The sequence below is a fragment of the Phyllobates terribilis genome, unplaced genomic scaffold, assembly GCF_046119375.1.
Source record: "Phyllobates terribilis strain yellow unplaced genomic scaffold, ASM4611937v1 Scaffold_9__5_contigs__length_417890890, whole genome shotgun sequence".
Taxonomy (NCBI): Eukaryota; Metazoa; Chordata; class Amphibia; order Anura; family Dendrobatidae; genus Phyllobates; species Phyllobates terribilis.
This window is the reverse complement of record NW_027362769.1, coordinates 261,523,536-261,541,807: the sequence shown is the minus strand read 5'-3', so window position 1 is coordinate 261,541,807 and position 18,272 is coordinate 261,523,536.

Below are 18,272 nucleotides of genomic sequence, written 5' to 3'. Positions count from 1 at the left end.
TATCCACTAAATGAGGGAATAATATGTGTGAGGGTACCCCAGGAGAGTTCCAAATGTGTGTGGGTAAAATATATATCCCACGGGGGTAAAATTGATAAAAGATGAAAAAAAATTTTTTTTGGACTTAGCCATTTTTCCGGCGTTTATCAGACTTTCAGATAGGGCAAATGTCAGTGAGCGTTCCGATTTCTGTTCCATAGCGATTCGCCCAATGAGTCCCTGATATTTAGTCATTTTCAGCCAATTTTCTGGATTTTTGAAAAATTCACTTTTTTGTGAAAATATCCACTAAATGAGGGAATAATATGTGTGAGGGTACCCCAGGAGAGTTCCAAATGTGTGTGGGTAAAATATATATCCCACGGGGGTAAAATTGAAAAAAGTTGAAAAAAATTTTTTTTTGGACTTAGCCATTTTTCCTGCGTTTATCAGACTTTCAGATAGGGCAAATGTCAGTGAGTGTTCCGATTTCTGTTCCAGAGCGATTCGCCCAATGAGTCCTTGATATTTAGTCGTTTTCAGCCAATTTTCTGGATTTTTGAAAATTTCACTTTTTTGTGAAAATATCCACTAAATGAGGGAATAAAATGTGTGAGGGTACCCCAGGAGAGTTCCAAATGTGTGTGGGTAGAATATATATCCCACGGGGGTAAAATTTAAAAAAGTTTAAAAAAATTTTTTTTTGGACTTAGTCATTTTTCCGGCGTTTATCAGACTTTCAGATAGGGCAAATGTCAGTGAGCGTTCCGATTTCAGTTCCAGAGCGATTTGCCCAATGAGTCCTTGATATTTAGTCGTTTTCACCCAATTTTCTGGATTTTTGAAAAATTCACTTTTTTGTGAAAATATCCACTAAATGAGGGAATAATATGTGTGAGGGTACCCCAGGAGAATTCGAAATGTGTGTGGGTAAAATATATATCCCACGGGGGTAAAATTGATAAAAGTTGAAAAATTTTTTTTTTGGACTTAGCCATTTTTCCGGCGTTTATCAGACTTTCAGATAGGGCAAATGTCAGTGAGCGTTCCGATTTCTGTTCCAGAGCGATTCGCCCAATGAGTCCTTGATATTTAGTCATTTTCACCCAATTTTCTGGATTTTTAAAAAATTCACTTTTTTGTGAAAATATCCACTAAATGAGGGAATAATATGTGTGAGGGTACCCCAGGAGAGTTCCAAATGTGTGTGGGTAAAATATATATCCCACGGGGGTAAAATTGAAAAAAGTTGAAAAAAATTTTTTTTTGGACTTAGCCATTTTTCCGGCGTTTATCAGACTTTCAGATAGGGCAAATGTCAGTGAGCGTTCCGATTTCTGTTCCAGAGCGATTCGCCCAATGAGTCCTTGATATTTAGTCATTTTCAGCCAATTTTCTGGATTTTTGAAAAATTCACTTTTTTGTGAAAATATCCACTAAATGAGGGAATAATATGTGTGAGGGTACCCCAGGAGAGTTCCAAATGTGTGTGTCTAAAATATATATCCCACGGGGGTAAAATTGAAAAAAGTAAAAAAAAAATTTTTTTTGGACTTAGTCATTTTTCCGGCGTTTATCAGACTTTCAGATAGGGCAAATGTCAGTGAGTGTTCCGATTTCTGTTCCAGAGCGATTCGCCCAATTAGTCCTTGATATTTAGTCGTTTTCAGCCAATTTTCTGGATTTTTGAAAATTTCACTTTTTTGTGAAAATATCCACTAAATGAGGGAATAACATGTGTGAGGGTACCCCAGGAGAGTTCCAAATGTGTGTGGGTAGAATATATATCCCACGGGGGTAAAATTTAAAAAAGTTTAAAAAAATTTTTTTTTGGACTTAGTCATTTTTCCGACGTTTATCAGACTTTCAGATAGGGCAAAGGTCAGGGAGCGTTCCGATTTCAGTTCCAGAGCAATTCGCCCATTGAGTCCTTGATATTTAGTCGTTTTCAGCCAATATTTTGGATTTTTGAAAATTTCACTTTTTTGTGAAAATATCCACTAAATGAGGGAAGAATATGTGTGAGGGTACCCCAGGAGAGTTCCAAATGTGTGTGGGTAGAATATACATCCCACGGTGGTAAAATTGAAAAAAGTTGAAAAAAATTTTTTTTTGGACTTAGTCATTTTTCCGGCGTTTATCAGACTTTCAGATAGGGCAAATGTCAGTGAGCGTTCCGATTTCAGTTCCAGAGCGATTCGCCCAATGAGTCCTTGATATTTAGTCGTTTTCAGCCAATTTTCTGGATTTTTGAAAAATTCACTTTTTTGTGAAAATATCCACTAAATGAGGGAATAATATGTGTGAGGGTACCCCAGGTGAGTTCCAAATGTGTGTGGGTAAAATATATATCCCACGGGGGTAAAATTGAAAAAAGTTGAAAAAAATTTTTTTTTGGACTTAGCCATTTTTCCGGCGTTTATCAGACTTTCAGATAGGGCAAATGTCAGTGAGCGTTCCGATTTCTGTTCCAGAGCCATTCGCCCAATGAGTCCTTGATATTTAGTCATTTTCAGCCAATTTTCTGGATTTTTGAAAAATTCACTTTTTTGTGAAAATATCCACTAAATGAGGGAATAATATGTGTGAGGGTACCCCAGGAGAGTTCCAAATGTGTGTGGGTAAAATATATATCCCACGGGGGTAAAATTGAAAAAAGTTAAAAAAAAATTTTTTTTGGACTTAGTCATTTTTCCGGCGTTTATCAGACTTTCAGATAGGGCAAATGTCAGTGAGTGTTCCGATTTCTGTTCCAGAGCGATTCGCCCAATTAGTCCTTGATATTTAGTCATTTTCAGCCAATTTTCTGGATTTTTGAAAATTTCACTTTTTTGTGAAAATATCCACTAAATGAGGGAATAACATGTGTGAGGGTACCCCAGGAGAGTTCCAAATGTGTGTGGGTAGAATATATATCCCACGGGGGTAAAATTTAAAAAAGTTTAAAAAAATTTTTTTTTGGACTTAGTCATTTTTCCGACGTTTATCAGACTTTCAGATAGGGCAAAGGTCAGTGAGCGTTCCGATTTCAGTTCCAGAGCAATTCGCCCATTGAGTCCTTGATATTTAGTCGTTTTCAGCCAATATTTTGGATTTTTGAAAATTTCACTTTTTTGTGAAAATATCCACTAAATGAGGGAATAATATGTGTGAGGGTACCCCAGGAGAGTTCCAAATGTGTGTGGGTAGAATATACATCCCACGGTGGTAAAATTGAAAAAAGTTGAAAAAAATTTTTTTTTGGACTTAGTCATTTTTCTGGCGTTTATCAGACTTTCAGATAGGGCAAATGTCAGTGAGCGTTCCGATTTCAGTTCCAGAGCGATTCGCCCAATGAGTCCTTGATATTTAGTCGTTTTCAGCCAATTTTCTGGATTTTTTAAAAATTCACTTTTTTGTGAAAATATCCACTAAATGAGGGAATAATATGTGTGAGGGTACCCCAGGTGAGTTCCAAATGTGTGTGGGTAAAATATATATCCCACGGGGGTAAAATTGAAAAAAGTTGAAAAAAATTTTTTTTTGGACTTAGCCATTTTTCCGGCGTTTATCAGACTTTCAGATAGGGCAAATGTCAGTGAGCATTCCGATTTCTGTTCCAGAGCCATTCGCCCAATGAGTCCTTGATATTTAGTCATTTTCAGCCAATTTTCTGGATTTTTGAAAAATTCACTTTTTTTGTGAAAATATCCACTAAATGAGGGAATAATATGTTTGAGGGTACACCAGGAGAGTTTCAAATGTGTGTGGGTAAAATATATATCCCACGGGGGTAAAATTGGAAAAAGTTAAAAAAATTTTTTTTTTGGACTTAGCCATTTTTACGGCGTTTATCAGACTTTCAGATAGGGCAAATGTCAGTGAGTGTTCCGATTTCTGTTCCAGAGCGATTCGCCCAATGAGTCCTTGATATTTAGTCGTTTTCAGCCAATTTTCTGGATTTTTGAAAATTTCACTTTTTTGTGAAAATATCCACTAAATGAGGGAATAATATGTGTGAGGGTACCCCAGGAGAGTTCCAAATGTGTGTGGGTAAAATATATATCCCACGGGGGTAAAATTGATAAAAGATGAAAAAAAATTTTTTTTGGACTTAGCCATTTTTCCGGCGTTTATCAGACTTTCAGATAGGGCAAATGTCAGTGAGCGTTCCGATTTCTCTTCCATAGCGATTCGCCCAATGAGTCCTTGATATTTAGTCATTTTCAGCCAATTTTCTGGATTTTTGAAAAATTCACTTTTTTGTGAAAATATCCACTAAATGAGGGAATAATATGTGTGAGGGTACCCCAGGAGAGTTCCAAATGTGTGTGGGTAAAATATATATCCCACGGGGGTAAAATTGAAAAAAGTTGAAAAAAATTTTTTTTTGGACTTAGCCATTTTTCCTGCGTTTATCAGACTTTCAGATAGGGCAAATGTCAGTGAGTGTTCCGATTTCTGTTCCAGAGCGATTCGCCCAATGAGTCCTTGATATTTAGTCGTTTTCAGCCAATTTTCTGGATTTTTGAAAATTTCACTTTTTTGTGAAAATATCCACTAAATGAGGGAATAAAATGTGTGAGGGTACCCCAGGAGAGTTCCAAATGTGTGTGGGTAGAATATATATCCCACGGGGGTAAAATTTAAAAAAGTTTAAAAAAATTTTTTTTTGGACTTAGTCATTTTTCCGGCGTTTATCAGACTTTCAGATAGGGCAAATGTCAGTGAGCGTTCCGATTTCAGTTCCAGAGCGATTTGCCCAATGAGTCCTTGATATTTAGTCGTTTTCACCCAATTTTCTGGATTTTTGAAAAATTCACTTTTTTGTGAAAATATCCACTAAATGAGGGAATAATATGTGTGAGGGTACCCCAGGAGAATTCGAAATGTGTGTGGGTAAAATATATATCCCACGGGGGTAAAATTGATAAAAGTTGAAAAATTTTTTTTTTGGACTTAGCCATTTTTCCGGCGTTTATCAGACTTTCAGATAGGGCAAATGTCAGTGAGCGTTCCGATTTCTGTTCCAGAGCCATTCGCCCAATGAGTCCTTGATATTTAGTCATTTTCAGCCAATTTTCTGGATTTTTAAAAAATTCACTTTTTTGTGAAAATATCCACTAAATGAGGGAATAATATGTGTGAGGGTACCCCAGGAGAGTTCCAAATGTGTGTGGGTAAAATATATATCCCACGGGGGTAAAATTGAAAAAAGTTGAAAAAAAATTTTTTTTGGACTTAGCCATTTTTCCGGCGTTTATCAGACTTTCAGATAGGGCAAATGTCAATGAGCGTTCTGATTTCTGTTCCAGAGCGATTCGCCCAATGAGTCCTTGATATTTAGTCATTTTCAGCCAATTTTCTGGATTTTTGAAAAATTCACTTTTTTGTGAAAATATCCACTAAATGAGGGAATAATATGTGTGAGGGTACCCCAGGAGAGTTCCAAATGTGTGTGGGTAAAATATATATCCCACGGGGGTAAAATTGGAAAAAGTTAAAATAAATTTTTTTTTGGACTTAGCCATTTTTACGGCGTTTATCAGACTTTCAGATAGGGCAAATGTCAGTGAGTGTTCCGATTTCTGTTCCAGAGCGATTCGCCCAATGAGTCCTTGATATTTAGTCGTTTTCAGCCAATTTTCTGGATTTTTGAAAATTTCACTTTTTTGTGAAAATATCCACTAAATGAGGGAATAACATGTGTGAGGGTACCCCAGGAGAGTTCCAAATGTGTGTGGGTAGAATATATATCCCACGGGGGTAAAATTTAAAAAAGTTTAAAAAAATTTTTTTTTGGACTTAGTCATTTTTCCGGCGTTTATCAGACTTTCAGATAGGGCAAATGTCAGTGAGCGTTCCGATTTCAGTTCCAGAGCGATTTGCCCAATGAGTCCTTGATATTTAGTCGTTTTGACCCAATTTTCTGGATTTTTGAAAAATTCACTTTTTTGTGAAAATATCCACTAAATGAGGGAATAATATGTGTGAGGGTACCCCAGGAGAGTTCGAAATGTGTGTGGGTAAAATATATATCCCACGGGGGTAAAATTGATAAAAGTTGAAAAAATTTTTTTTTGGACTTAGCCATTTTTACGGCGTTTATCAGACTTTCTGATAGGGCAAATGTCAGTGAGCGTTCAGATTTCTGTTCCAGAGCGATTCGCCCAATGAGTCCTTGATATTTAGTCATTTTCAGCCAATTTTTCTGGATTTTTGAAAAATTCACTTTTTTGTGAAAATATCCACTAAATGAGGGAATAATATGTGTGAGGGTACCCCAGGAGAGTTCCAAATGTTTGTGGGTAAAATATATATCCCACGGGGGTAAAATTGAAAAAAGTTGAAAAAAATTTTTTTTTGGACTTAGCCATTTTTCCGGCGTTTATCAGACTTTCAGATAGGGCAAATGTCAGTGAGCGTTCCGATTTCTGTTCCAGAGCGATTCGCCCAATGAGTCCTTGATATTTAGTCATTTTCAGCCAATTTTCTGGATTTTTAAAAAATTCACTTTTTTGTGAAAATATCCACTAAATGAGGGAATAATATGTGTGAGGGTACCCCAGGAGAGTTCCAAATGTGTGTGGGTAAAATATATATCCCACGGGGGTAAAATTGAAAAAAGTTGAAAAAATTTTTTTTTTGGACTTAGCCATTTTTCCGGCGTTTATCAGACTTTCAGATAGGGCAAATGTCAGTGAGCGTTCCGATTTCTGTTCCAGAGCGATTCGCCCAATGAGTCCTTGATATTTAGTCATTTTCAGCCAATTTTCTGGATTTTTGAAAAATTCACTTTTTTGTGAAAATATCCACTAAATGAGGGAATAATATGTGTGAGGGTACCCCAGGAGAGTTCCAAATGTGTGTGTCTAAAATATATATCCCACGGGGGAAAAATTGAAAAAAGTTGAAAAAAATTTTTTTTTGGACTTAGCCATTTTTCCGCCGTTTATCAGACTTTCAGATAGGGCAAATGTCAGTGAGCTTTTCGATTTCAGTTCCAGAGCGATTCGCTCAATGAGTCCTTGATATTTAGTCGTTTTCAGCCAATTTTCTGGATTTTTGAAAATTTCACTTTTTTGTGAAAATATCCACTAAATGAGGGAATAACATGTGTGAGGGTACCCCAGGAGAGTTCCAAATGTGTGTGGGTAGAATATATATCCCACGGGGGTAAAATTTAAAAAAGTTTAAAAAAATTTTTTTTTGGACTTAGTCATTTTTCCGACGTTTATCAGACTTTCAGATAGGGCAAAGGTCAGGGAGCGTTCCGATTTCAGTTCCAGAGCAATTCGCCCATTGAGTCCTTGATATTTAGTCGTTTTCAGCCAATATTTTGGATTTTTGAAAATTTCACTTTTTTGTGAAAATATCCACTAAATGAGGGAAGAATATGTGTGAGGGTACCCCAGGAGAGTTCCAAATGTGTGTGGGTAGAATATACATCCCACGGTGGTAAAATTGAAAAAAGTTGAAAAAAATTTTTTTTTGGACTTAGTCATTTTTCCGGCGTTTATCAGACTTTCAGATAGGGCAAATGTCAGTGAGCGTTCCGATTTCAGTTCCAGAGCGATTCGCCCATTGAGTCCTTGATATTTAGTCGTTTTCAGCCAATTTTCTGGATTTTTGAAAAATTCACTTTTTTGTGAAAATATCCACTAAATGAGGGAATAATATGTGTGAGGGTACCCCAGGTGAGTTCCAAATGTGTGTGGGTAAAATATATATCCCACGGGGGTAAAATTGAAAAAAGTTGAAAAAAATTTTTTTTTGGACTTAGCCATTTTTCCGGCGTTTATCAGACTTTCAGATAGGGCAAATGTCAGTGAGCGTTCCGATTTCTGTTCCAGAGCCATTCGCCCAATGAGTCCTTGATATTTAGTCATTTTCAGCCAATTTTCTGGATTTTTAAAAAATTCACTTTTTTGTGAAAATATCCACTAAATGAGGGAATAATATGTGTGAGGGTACCCCAGGAGAGTTCCAAATGTGTGTGGGTAAAATATATATCCCACGGGGGTAAAATTGAAAAAAGTTGAAAAAAAATTTTTTTTGGACTTAGCCATTTTTCCGGCGTTTATCAGACTTTCAGATAGGGCAAATGTCAGTGAGCGTTCCGATTTCTGTTCCAGAGCGATTCGCCCAATGAGTCCTTGATATTTAGTCATTTTCAGCCAATTTTCAGGATTTTTGAAAAATTCACTTTTTTGTGAAAATATCCACTAAATGAGGGAATAATATGTGTGAGGGTACCCCAGGAGAGTTCCAAATGTGTGTGGGTAAAATATGTATCCCACGGGGGTAAAATTGGAAAAAGTTAAAATAAATTTTTTTTTGGACTTAGCCATTTTTACGGCGTTTATCAGACTTTCAGATAGGGCAAATGTCAGTGAGTGTTCCGATTTCTGTTCCAGAGCGATTCGCCCAATGAGTCCTTGATATTTAGTCATTTTCAGCCAATTTTCTGGATTTTTGAAAATTTAACTTTTTTGTGAAAATATCCACTAAATGAGGGAATAACATGTGTGAGGGTACCCCAGGAGAGTTCCAAATGTGTGTGGGTAGAATATATATCCCACGGGGGTAAAATTTAAAAAAGTTTAAAAAAATTTTTTTTTGGACTTAGTCATTTTTCCGGCGTTTATCAGACTTTCAGATAGGGCAAATGTCAGTGAGCGTTCCGATTTCAGTTCCAGAGCGATTTGCCCAATGAGTCCTTGATATTTAGTCGTTTTCACCCAATTTTCTGGATTTTTGAAAAATTCACTTTTTTGTGAAAATATCCACTAAATGAGGGAATAATATGTGTGAGGGTACCCCAGGAGAGTTCGAAATGTGTGTGGGTAAAATATATATCCCACGGGGGTAAAATTGATAAAAGTTGAAAAAATTTTTTTTTGGACTTAGCCATTTTTCCGGCGTTTATCAGACTTTCAGATAGGGCAAATGTCAGTGAGCGTTCCGATTTCTGTTCCAGAGCGATTCGCCCAATGAGTCCTTGATATTTAGTCATTTTCAGCCAATTTTCTGGATTTTTAAAAAATTCACTTTTTTGTGAAAATATCCACTAAATGAGGGAATAATATGTGTGAGGGTACCCCAGGAGAGTTCCAAATGTGTGTGGGTAAAATATATATCCCACGGGGGTAAAATTGAAAAAAGTTGAAAAAATTTTTTTTTTGGACTTAGCCATTTTTCCGGCGTTTATCAGACTTTCAGATAGGGCAAATGTCAGTGAGCGTTCCGATTTCTGTTCCAGAGCGATTCGCCCAATGAGTCCTTGATATTTAGTCATTTTCAGCCAATTTTCTGGATTTTTGAAAAATTCACTTTTTTGTGAAAATATCCACTAAATGAGGGAATAATATGTGTGAGGGTACCCCAGGAGAGTTCCAAATGTGTGTGTCTAAAATATATATCCCACGGGGGAAAAATTGAAAAAAGTTGAAAAAAATTTTTTTTTGGACTTAGCCATTTTTCCGCCGTTTATCAGACTTTCAGATAGGGCAAATGTCAGTGAGCTTTTCGATTTCAGTTCCAGAGCGATTCGCTCAATGAGTCCTTGATATTTAGTCGTTTTCAGCCAATTTTCTGGATTTTTGAAAATTTCACTTTTTTGTGAAAATATCCACTAAATGAGGGAATAACATGTGTGAGGGTACCCCAGGAGAGTTCCAAATGTGTGTGGGTAGAATATATATCCCACGGGGGTAAAATTTAAAAAAGTTTAAAAAAATTTTTTTTTGGACTTAGTCATTTTTCCGACGTTTATCAGACTTTCAGATAGGGCAAAGGTCAGGGAGCGTTCCGATTTCAGTTCCAGAGCAATTCGCCCATTGAGTCCTTGATATTTAGTCGTTTTCAGCCAATATTTTGGATTTTTGAAAATTTCACTTTTTTGTGAAAATATCCACTAAATGAGGGAAGAATATGTGTGAGGGTACCCCAGGAGAGTTCCAAATGTGTGTGGGTAGAATATACATCCCACGGTGGTAAAATTGAAAAAAGTTGAAAAAAATTTTTTTTTGGACTTAGTCATTTTTCCGGCGTTTATCAGACTTTCAGATAGGGCAAATGTCAGTGAGCGTTCCGATTTCAGTTCCAGAGCGATTCGCCCATTGAGTCCTTGATATTTAGTCGTTTTCAGCCAATTTTCTGGATTTTTGAAAAATTCACTTTTTTGTGAAAATATCCACTAAATGAGGGAATAATATGTGTGAGGGTACCCCAGGTGAGTTCCAAATGTGTGTGGGTAAAATATATATCCCACGGGGGTAAAATTGAAAAAAGTTGAAAAAAATTTTTTTTTGGACTTAGCCATTTTTCCGGCGTTTATCAGACTTTCAGATAGGGCAAATGTCAGTGAGCGTTCCGATTTCTGTTCCAGAGCCATTCGCCCAATGAGTCCTTGATATTTAGTCATTTTCAGCCAATTTTCTGGATTTTTAAAAAATTCACTTTTTTGTGAAAATATCCACTAAATGAGGGAATAATATGTGTGAGGGTACCCCAGGAGAGTTCCAAATGTGTGTGGGTAAAATATATATCCCACGGGGGTAAAATTGAAAAAAGTTGAAAAAAAATTTTTTTTGGACTTAGCCATTTTTCCGGCGTTTATCAGACTTTCAGATAGGGCAAATGTCAGTGAGCGTTCCGATTTCTGTTCCAGAGCGATTCGCCCAATGAGTCCTTGATATTTAGTCATTTTCAGCCAATTTTCAGGATTTTTGAAAAATTCACTTTTTTGTGAAAATATCCACTAAATGAGGGAATAATATGTGTGAGGGTACCCCAGGAGAGTTCCAAATGTGTGTGGGTAAAATATGTATCCCACGGGGGTAAAATTGGAAAAAGTTAAAATAAATTTTTTTTTGGACTTAGCCATTTTTACGGCGTTTATCAGACTTTCAGATAGGGCAAATGTCAGTGAGTGTTCCGATTTCTGTTCCAGAGCGATTCGCCCAATGAGTCCTTGATATTTAGTCATTTTCAGCCAATTTTCTGGATTTTTGAAAATTTAACTTTTTTGTGAAAATATCCACTAAATGAGGGAATAACATGTGTGAGGGTACCCCAGGAGAGTTCCAAATGTGTGTGGGTAGAATATATATCCCACGGGGGTAAAATTTAAAAAAGTTTAAAAAAATTTTTTTTTGGACTTAGTCATTTTTCCGGCGTTTATCAGACTTTCAGATAGGGCAAATGTCAGTGAGCGTTCCGATTTCAGTTCCAGAGCGATTTGCCCAATGAGTCCTTGATATTTAGTCGTTTTCACCCAATTTTCTGGATTTTTGAAAAATTCACTTTTTTGTGAAAATATCCACTAAATGAGGGAATAATATGTGTGAGGGTACCCCAGGAGAGTTCGAAATGTGTGTGGGTAAAATATATATCCCACGGGGGTAAAATTGATAAAAGTTGAAAAAATTTTTTTTTGGACTTAGCCATTTTTCCGGCGTTTATCAGACTTTCAGATAGGGCAAATGTCAGTGAGCGTTCAGATTTCTGTTCCAGAGCGATTCGCCCAATGAGTCCTTGATATTTAGTCATTTTCAGCCAATTTTGCTGGATTTTTGAAAAATTCACTTTTTTGTGAAAATATCCACTAAATGAGGGAATAATATGTGTGAGGGTACCCCAGGAGAGTTCCAAATGTTTGTGGGTAAAATATATATCCCACGGGGGTAAAATTGAAAAAAGTTGAAAAAATTTTTTTTTTGGACTTAGCCATTTTTCCGGCGTTTATCAGACTTTCAGATAGGGCAAATGTCAGTGAGCGTTCCGATTTCTGTTCCAGAGCGATTCGCCCAATGAGTCCTTGATATTTAGTCATTTTCAGCCAATTTTCTGGATTTTTAAAAAATTCACTTTTTTGTGAAAATATCCACTAAATGAGGGAATAATATGTGTGAGGGTACCCCAGGAGAGTTCCAAATGTGTGTGGGTAAAATATATATCCCACGGGGGTAAAATTGAAAAAAGTTGAAAAAATTTTTTTTTTGGACTTAGCCATTTTTCCGGCGTTTATCAGACTTTCAGATAGGGCAAATGTCACTGAGCGTTCCGATTTCTGTTCCAGAGCGATTCGCCCAATGAGTCCTTGATATTTAGTCATTTTCAGCCAATTTTCTGGATTTTTGAAAAATTCACTTTTTTGTGAAAATATCCACTAAATGAGGGAATAATATGTGTGAGGGTACCCCAGGAGAGTTCCAAATGTGTGTGTCTAAAATATATATCCCACGGGGGAAAAATTGAAAAAAGTTGAAAAAAATTTTTTTTTGGACTTAGCCATTTTTCCGGCGTTTATCAGACTTTCAGATAGGGCAAATGTCAGTGAGCATTTCGATTTCAGTTCCAGAGCGATTCGCCCAATGAGTCCTTGATATTTAGTCGTTTTCAGCCAATTTTCTGGATTTTTGAAAAATTCACTTTTTTGTGAAAATATCCACTAAATGAGGGAATAATATGTGTGAGGGTACCCCAGGAGAGTTCGAAATGTGTGTGGGTAAAATATATATCCCACGGGGGTAAAATTGATAAAAGTTGAAAAAATTTTTTTTTGGACTTAGCCATTTTTCCGGCGTTTATCAGACTTTCAGATAGGGCAAATGTCAGTGAGCGTTCAGATTTCTGTTCCAGAGCGATTCGCCCAATGAGTCCTTGATATTTAGTCATTTTCAGCCAATTTTTCTGGATTTTTGAAAAATTCACTTTTTTGTGAAAATATCCACTAAATGAGGGAATAATATGTGTGAGGGTACCCCAGGAGAGTTCCAAATGTTTGTGGGTAAAATATATATCCCACGGGGGTAAAATTGAAAAAAGTTGAAAAAAATTTTTTTTTGGACTTAGCCATTTTTCCGGCGTTTATCAGACTTTCAGATAGGGCAAATGTCAGTGAGCGTTCCGATTTCTGTTCCAGAGCGATTCGCCCAATGAGTCCTTGATATTTAGTCATTTTCAGCCAATTTTCTGGATTTTTAAAAAATTCACTTTTTTGTGAAAATATCCACTAAATGAGGGAATAATATGTGTGAGGGTACCCCAGGAGAGTTCCAAATGTGTGTGGGTAAAATATATATCCCACGGGGGTAAAATTGAAAAAAGTTGAAAAAATTTTTTTTTTGGACTTAGCCATTTTTCCGGCGTTTATCAGACTTTCAGATAGGGCAAATGTCAGTGAGCGTTCCGATTTCTGTTCCAGAGCGATTCGCCCAATGAGTCCTTGATATTTAGTCATTTTCAGCCAATTTTCTGGATTTTTGAAAAATTCACTTTTTTGTGAAAATATCCACTAAATGAGGGAATAATATGTGTGAGGGTACCCCAGGAGAGTTCCAAATGTGTGTGTCTAAAATATATATCCCACGGGGGAAAAATTGAAAAAAGTTGAAAAAAATTTTTTTTTGGACTTAGCCATTTTTCCGGCGTTTATCAGACTTTCAGATAGGGCAAATGTCAGTGAGCATTTCGATTTCAGTTCCAGAGCGATTCGCCCAATGAGTCCTTGATATTTAGTCGTTTTCAGCCAATTTTCTGGATTTTTGAAAAATTCACTTTTTTGTGAAAATATCCACTAAATGAGGGAATAATATGTGTGAGGGTACCCCAGGAGAGTTCCAAATGTGTGTGGGTAAAATATATATCCCACGGGGGTAAAATTGAAAAAAGTTGAAAAAAAATTTTTTTTGGACTTAGCCATTTTTCCGGCGTTTATCAGACGTTCAGATAGGGCAAATGTCAGTGAGCGTTCCGATTTCTGTTCCAGAGCGATTCGCCCAATGAGTCCTTGATATTTAGTCATTTTCAGCCAATTTTCTGGATTTTTGAAAAATTCACTTTTTTGTGAAAATATCCACTAAATGAGGGAATAATATGTGTGAGGGTACCCCAGGAGAGTTCGAAATGTGTGTGGGTAAAATATATATCCCACGGGGGTAAAATTGATAAAAGTTGAAAAAATTTTTTTTTGGACTTAGCCATTTTTCCGGAGTTTATCAGACTTTCAGATAGGGCAAATGTCAGTGAGCGTTCCGATTTCTGTTCCAGAGCGATTCGCCCAATGAGTCCTTGATATTTAGTCATTTTCAGCCAATTTTCTGGATTTTTGAAAAATTCACTTTTTTGTGAAAATATCCACTAAATGAGGGAATAATATGTGTGAGGGTACCCCAGGAGAGTTCCAAATGTGTGTGGGTAAAATATATATCCCACGGGGGTAAAATTGAAAAAAGTTGAAAAAATTTTTTTTTTGGACTTAGCCATTTTTCCGGCGTTTATCAGACTTTCAGATAGGGCAAATGTCAGTGAGCGTTCCGATTTCTGTTCCAGAGCGATTCGCCCAATGAGTCCTTGATATTTAGTCATTTTCAGCCAATTTTCTGGATTTTTGAAAAATTCACTTTTTTGTGAAAATATCCACTAAATGAGGGAATAATATGTGTGAGGGTACCCCAGGAGAGTTCCAAATGTGTGTGTCTAAAATATATATCCCACGGGGGAAAAATTGAAAAAAGTTGAAAAAAATTTTTTTTTGGACTTAGCCATTTTTCCGCCGTTTATCAGACTTTCAGATAGGGCAAATGTCAGTGAGCATTTCGATTTCAGTTCCAGAGCGATTCGCCCAATGAGTCCTTGATATTTAGTCGTTTTCAGCCAATTTTCTGGATTTTTGAAAAATTCACTTTTTTGTGAAAATATCCACTAAATGAGGGAATAATATGTGTGAGGGTACCCCAGGAGAGTTCCAAATGTGTGTGGGTAAAATATATATCCCACGGGGGTAAAATTGAAAAAAGTTGAAAAAAAATTTTTTTTGGACTTAGCCATTTTTCCGGCGTTTATCAGACTTTCAGATAGGGCAAATGTCAGTGAGCGTTCCGATTTCTGTTCCAGAGCGATTCGCCCAATGAGTCCTTGATATTTAGTCATTTTCAGCCAATTTTTTGGATTTTTGAAAAATTCACTTTTTTGTGAAAATATCCACTAAATGAGGGAATAATATGTGTGAGGGTACCCCAGGAGAGTTCCAAATGTGTGTGGGTAAAATATATATCCCACGGGGGTAAAATTGAAAAAAGTTGAAAAAAATTTTTTTTTGGACTTAGCCATTTTTCCGGCGTTTATCAGACTTTCAGATAGGGCAAATGTCAGTGAGCCGTTCAGATTTCTGTTCCAGAGCGATTCGCCCAATGAGTCCTTGATATTTAGTCATTTTCAGCCAATTTTCTGGATTTTTGAAAAATTCAATTTTTTGTGAAAATATCCACTAAATGAGGGAATAATATGTGTGAGGGTACCCCAGGTGAGTTCCAAATGTGTGTGGGTAAAATATATATCCCACGGGGGTAAAATTGAAAAAAGTTGAAAAAAATTTTTTTTTTGGACTTAGCCATTTTTCCGGCGTTTATCAGACTTTCAGATAGGGCAAATGTCAGTGAGCGTTCCGATTTCTGTTCCAGAGCCATTCGCCCAATGAGTCCTTGATATTTAGTCATTTTCAGCCAATTTTCTGGATTTTTGAAAAATTCACTTTTTTGTGAAAATATCCACTAAATGAGGGAATAATATGTGTGAGGGTACCCCAGGAGAGTTCCAAATGTGTGTGGGTAAAATATATATCCCACGGGGGTAAAATTGAAAAAAGTTAAAAAAAATTTTTTTTTGGACTTAGTCATTTTTCCGGCGTTTATCAGACTTTCAGATAGGGCAAATGTCAGTGAGCATTCCGATTTCTGTTCCAGAGCCATTCGCCCAATGAGTCCTTGATATTTAGTCATTTTCAGCCAATTTTCTGGATTTTTAAAAAATTCACTTTTTTGTGAAAATATCCACTAAATGAGGGAATAATATGTGTGAGGGTACCCCAGGAGAGTTCCAAATGTGTGTGGGTAAAATATATATCCCACGGGGGTAAAATTGAAAAAAGTTGAAAAAAAATTTTTTTTGGACTTAGCCATTTTTCCGGCGTTTATCAGACTTTCAGATAGGGCAAATGTCAGTGAGCGTTCCGATTTCTGTTCCAGAGCGATTCGCCCAATGAGTCCTTGATATTTAGTCATTTTCAGCCAATTTTCTGGATTTTTGAAAAATTCACTTTTTTGTGAAAATATCCACTAAATGAGGGAATAATATGTGTGAGGGTACCCCAGGAGAGTTCCAAATGTGTGTGGGTAAAATATATATCCCACGGGGGTAAAATTGGAAAAAGTTAAAATAAATTTTTTTTTGGACTTAGCCATTTTTACGGCGTTTATCAGACTTTCAGATAGGGCAAATGTCAGTGAGTGTTCCGATTTCTGTTCCAGAGCGATTCGCCCAATGAGTCCTTGATATTTAGTCGTTTTCAGCCAATTTTCTGGATTTTTGAAAATTTCACTTTTTTGTGAAAATATCCACTAAATGAGGGAATAACATGTGTGATCACGGGTACCCCAGGAGAGTTCCAAATGTGTGTGGGTAGAATATATATCCCATGGGGGTAAAATTTAAAAAAGTTTAAAAAAAATTTTTTTTGGACTTAGTCATTTTTCCGACGTTTATCAGACTTTCAGATAGGGCAAAGGTCAGGGAGCGTTCCGATTTCAGTTCCAGAGCAATTCGCCCATTGAGTCCTTGATATTTAGTCGTTTTCAGCCAATATTTTGGATTTTTGAAAATTTCACTTTTTTGTGAAAATATCCACTAAATGAGAGAAGAATATGTGTGAGGGTACCCCAGGAGAGTTCCAAATGTGTGTGGGTAGAATATACATCCCACGGTGGTAAAATTGAAAAAAGTTGAAAAAAATTTTTTTTTGGACTTAGTCATTTTTCCGGCGTTTATCAGACTTTCAGATAGGGCAAATGTCAGTGAGCGTTCCGATTTCAGTTCCAGAGCGATTCGCCCAATGAGTCCTTGATATTTAGTCGTTTTCAGCCAATTTTCTGGATTTTTGAAAAATTCACTTTTTTGTGAAAATATCCACTAAATGAGGGAATAATATGTGTGAGGGTACCCCAGGTGAGTTCCAAATGTGTGTGGGTAAAATATATATCCCACGGGGGTAAAATTGAAAAAAGTTGAAAAAAATTTTTTTTTTGGACTTAGCCATTTTTCCGGCGTTTATCAGACTTTCAGATAGGGCAAATGTCAGTGAGCGTTCCGATTTCTGTTCCAGAGCCATTCGCCCAATGAGTCCTTGATATTTAGTCATTTTCAGCCAATTTTCTGGATTTTTGAAAAATTCACTTTTTTGTGAAAATATCCACTAAATGAGGGAATAATATGTGTGAGGGTACCCCAGGAGAGTTCCAAATGTGTGTGGGTAAAATATATATCCCACGGGGGTAAAATTGAAAAAAGTTAAAAAAAATTTTTTTTTGGACTTAGTCATTTTTCCGGCGTTTATCAGACTTTCAGATAGGGCAAATGTCAGTGAGCATTCCGATTTCTGTTCCAGAGCCATTCGCCCAATGAGTCCTTGATATTTAGTCATTTTCAGCCAATTTTCTGGATTTTTAAAAAATTCACTTTTTTGTGAAAATATCCACTAAATGAGGGAATAATATGTGTGAGGGTACCCCAGGAGAGTTCCAAATGTGTGTGGGTAAAATATATATCCCACGGGGGTAAAATTGAAAAAAGTTGAAAAAAAATTTTTTTTGGACTTAGCCATTTTTCCGGCGTTTATCAGACTTTCAGATAGGGCAAATGTCAGTGAGCGTTCCGATTTCTGTTCCAGAGCGATTCGCCCAATGAGTCCTTGATATTTAGTCATTTTCAGCCAATTTTCTGGATTTTTGAAAAATTCACTTTTTTGTGAAAATATCCACTAAATGAGGGAATAATATGTGTGAGGGTACCCCAGGAGAGTTCCAAATGTGTGTGGGTAAAATATATATCCCACGGGGGTAAAATTGGAAAAAGTTAAAATAAATTTTTTTTTGGACTTAGCCATTTTTACGGCGTTTATCAGACTTTCAGATAGGGCAAATGTCAGTGAGTGTTCCGATTTCTGTTCCAGAGCGATTCGCCCAATGAGTCCTTGATATTTAGTCGTTTTCAGCCAATTTTCTGGATTTTTGAAAATTTCACTTTTTTGTGAAAATATCCACTAAATGAGGGAATAACATGTGTGATCACGGGTACCCCAGGAGAGTTCCAAATGTGTGTGGGTAGAATATATATCCCACGGGGGTAAAATTTAAAAAAGTTTAAAAAAAATTTTTTTTGGACTTAGTCATTTTTCCGGCGTTTATCAGACTTTCAGATAGGGCAAATGTCAGTGAGCGTTCCGATTTCAGTTCCAGAGCGATTTGCCCAATGAG